This window comes from Sinocyclocheilus anshuiensis, unplaced genomic scaffold (assembly GCF_001515605.1).
Source record: "Sinocyclocheilus anshuiensis isolate Anshui unplaced genomic scaffold, SAMN03320099.WGS_v1.1 scaffold767, whole genome shotgun sequence".
In the NCBI taxonomy this organism is placed as follows: Eukaryota; Metazoa; Chordata; class Actinopteri; order Cypriniformes; family Cyprinidae; genus Sinocyclocheilus; species Sinocyclocheilus anshuiensis.
This window is the reverse complement of record NW_015551124.1, coordinates 855,145-859,200: the sequence shown is the minus strand read 5'-3', so window position 1 is coordinate 859,200 and position 4,056 is coordinate 855,145. Positions and strand designations below refer to the sequence as shown.

The window sequence follows — 4,056 nt, the reverse complement described above, 5'->3', positions numbered from 1 at the left end:
TTTATTGAATTGTGATTCTTTTTTTTTTCTGTGATGCTATATATATATATATATATATATATATATATATAATATCTTTTTTTTTGTTGCTTTTTTGGATGTAATGCATAGTTGCATTTCACTATATTTACAGCAGGTTTTCTGTCTCTGCAGGATGTCAGTGGAGGATTTCTGCAGGAATTTTTCAGATTTGGATATATGTTGTTCCGATGTAAACGTTCTTACTGGATCGTATTCTTCCTCCTGGAAAACTGAAGTGCACAGAGGCCAGTGGGTGTTAGGAACAACAGCGGGAGGCTGCTCAAATGACATAGGTAATCCAACTCTTTTATATCATTCTTATTACGTCTATTTTATTATGACTATGACTTCTACTGTTTGTTCAAGCATAAGGATGCAAATCATGTCAAAATAAGACAAATTAATTATGTATGGCTTTGTTGAAAGGTTGATTGTGATTGGTTGACAGTGATGCTTGAAGTGAAAAACATGAGGTGCTTGCTTTACTTTGAGCCTGAACCTGATGATACTTTTAGTTCAGAGAGTGATTTAGATGTTCAATCAATAACTGCTCAGAATAATTCAGTAAAGCATTCATCAGGCTGATCCATCCCGTTCACATCTGAGATTATTAGTTATTCTGAACAATTAATTAGAAGAACTGTCTCAAAAGAGTTGTTTGCTTTATGTTATTGCGTTCAACTCGAGAGAACAACTCTTGCCGTTATTTTGTCATCTTTTAATCTTTTTTTTATATCACAAAACTTTCACGGGGGAACAAAAAAGTTTGCAAATGAATGCAAAAGCAATGAATGCCAATTTGAGTTTTTTTCTTGGTTATCAAAAGTTCTATTTTCTAAGGGAAGTTAACCGTGGCTATTAAACAGATAGGAGTCTGAGTTATGACACTTCTTTAATAGCCTATAGACTATAAGTCTCTTTTTGTTTTTTGCATTTATAGACAGTTTTTCAAGCAATCCCCAGTTCCGTGTGACTCTTAAGGAGACTGTTGAAGACCCCAGAGATGAAAGCTCTCCAAATCTCCTCGTGTCTCTCATTCAGAAATCTCACAAGAGAAACCGTCACCTGGCCACCAATTTCCATATCGGCTTTAACATTTATGAGGTTTGTAGCAATGTAATCTGACAGCTTATGAATTTACAAAAGACTCTCTTCACTTGAATGAACATTTATATTTGTTTTCTGTTACTCTTGCAGATGCCCGCTCATGTACGTATTTAACATATTCCTGAAACACTTGGCTGAATTTTGGGTTTGTTTTGCAGAGACAGAGTAATCAATATTTTTCCTTATTCTCCAGTTAAAGGATCAAAGGGAAAAATTCCCCGCCTCATTCTTCAGAAACGCCCGTCTCGTTGGAAAAAATGAATCCTACATCAATGCTCGGGAAATCATGGAGTTTTTCCGATTTAAAGCAGGCGAATACCTCATTGTTCCTTCAACTTTCCAGCCAAATGAAGCTGCATCCTTCCTACTGACAGTCTATTCAAAGACAGAAGCCATCATTGAGTAAGAGTTAATGCGTGTTAGGTTGGCATATGACAAGCTATTTGAACATAAATAATCACCTATATCAGCTTTAGTAGTAGTAGTTTTTAGTAGTATAATTTAATGTAGGATCATTGGACTACAATATTAAAGATTTTGATGTTGTGTCTCCAGAGACAGTTCTGGATATGGCATGACAAGGAAAAAGGTATAGCACAGCTTGGGCTATAATATACAAATGTAAGCTTTGAAAGTGAATATATTTTCAAATGATCTCCATTCTTCTCAGATTATTCTCAGGGATAATGATGAATCCTTCCAGCTTTTTCCACAATATGCTGATAAGGTACATGTGACTCTCTAATAGTTCTGGATTATGAGGGAATGTGACTGATTATGATCAGAAATTGCCTGAAAATACAGCTGAAAGTAACAAAAATACCCCAGATATTTAAAACGAACAGCAAGTTTTGTAACATTTGATATATATCCTAATATTATATGTAAAACCAAATCATCATTGTCTGTTTATGTAAGTATGGAGAGGTGGATGCTGAGCGACTTCAAAGACTTCTGAATGAGAATCTTTATGCAGGTGATGCTTCAAACTTCTTCCAGAGAGAAGTCACAATATAAGCTCATATTTTTAAATCTCATCTTCCAGTTTTGCTTCCAGTGATCTCTGATTCTGTGTATGTTTTTGGTCTGATCTTTCAGGACATTCACAGAAGACAACAGGATTCAGTTTGGATTTGTGTAAGAGCTTGGTGGCTCTGATGGATGTATCCTCAAATATGAAGGATCAGAGTGAGAAAAGGCTTTCAGGGTTCTGTTTCAGACACTTGTGCATGTTTTTAAATTATAGAACCAAAAAAAGTTTCATGATACTCTTTAACAACAAACGCAGCTCAGTGTCACTGGAAGGCTGAGTGAATTTGAATGCCTTCGTTTGTGGAAACGTGTTGTTTTTCTAAAGGTAAAAGTGCAACACATTTCTACATTTTTTTTTATCATCGCATGTTCTATTTTCAAAATGCACATTATATAAGTACAATTATTTGCAATTGCTCTTTTGTCTGTTTATCAGGACATTTTCTATGGCAAGGATGTTTCGTGCACTGGAAGTCTGTCTCTGAATGAACTCTGAAATGCTCTTACGATTACAGGTAACATTATTTTCTATGTTAAGACTATTTTAACACACTTCTATATTCTCAAATTATCTTAAAGTCATAAAGGTTACATCCCAATTTAATCACTTGCCATTCAAAATAATAGAATGGATATGCTCATACTTTTGTTTTCAAGGGTTTGTATTGAGTGACAGTATGCTGAATCTCATGGCTCTACGATACGGCGACTCTAATGGTGAAATTACACTGGAAAACTTTATTGTGCTCGTCCTGCGCATGGATTGCATGGCCAGTGAGTCTAAAACATTAGCCTGTTGTGTACTATTGCAGTTCAAAATATTATGTTCAATAAAAAATCCTAAAAATAACTTGAGATCTAAGATAGATAAATTAGAATTCAACTTAAATAATTTGATTCATGTTTCACAAAGATAATTAAATGACTGCATAACATCCACACCAAACCTAGTGCATTATGTCCTTGTCATGTCTGGATTATTTATGTTAATTGCTGTTATTAATGTACACTAAGTATAAATTCATATGATCATCACCAGAAACATTCAAGAGAATCGCTGCTGGAGGGCCGAACATGATGCTCGGGGAAAATGAAGTAATGCTTTTAAATCAAATATTTAATTCATCAGAATTCATAGTAAGATTAATAAAAATCATAGATCATAACAGCTGTTTAACCAATGCTTTGTTGTTGTAGTGGATGCATCTCACCATGTACTCGTGATCCAGATGAGACTGAGAGAATGGATCCTGGACAGAGTTCTGAGACCTCACTGATAACATACAGCAATAAAATACACAAATCTAAGACTTAAATGCAACTTTACCTTCATTACATCACAAGCCTACATTTGGCATAATACAGGCTTGTTATTTTTTATTTTTTTTTTGATTTTGCATATGGTGATAAATTGTGATGTGCATTTTATTAAATAGCCTATAGAATTAATTGTGTGGAGAGTTTAACTTGTTTAAATTACGTTTTCAGTCAGAAACACTTTTTTTTTGTTTATAGCTTCAATGGCACTTTTTAACGAGATGAACAAACCCCACACTGTCTACAATTATGAAAATCTGTTTGCTGTACTGTACTGTATAACAACCAATAAATCAATGCTCAGTACCTCAGAATTCACTGTTATACCGTGCTTGTATTGAAACGTTACTACTTCACACTTACAGTAAAATGCAGTCTAACGCCAAAAAGAACTCGAATAAATGAACTTTGGACTCCAATGAAAGATTCCTAGTAAATCGTTAGCTCATGAATAGTAATTAGTTCCCGTGACGTTCGCCTAATAGCGCTCACTGATTTGCTGAGTGTCAGAATGGCGAACGAATCCGACTACACGATGAACGTGATTTATTAATATTAATTAGCAGTGAGGGGCTACTG

General features: G+C 34.6%; 1 pseudogene; it reads left to right on the top strand.

Annotated features, from left to right (window-relative positions):
* Positions 1-3,384, top strand: part of LOC107663147 (calpain-14-like) — a 9,225-nt pseudogene extending 5,841 nt beyond the window's left edge.
* Positions 3,385-4,056: the final 672 nt, after the last annotated feature.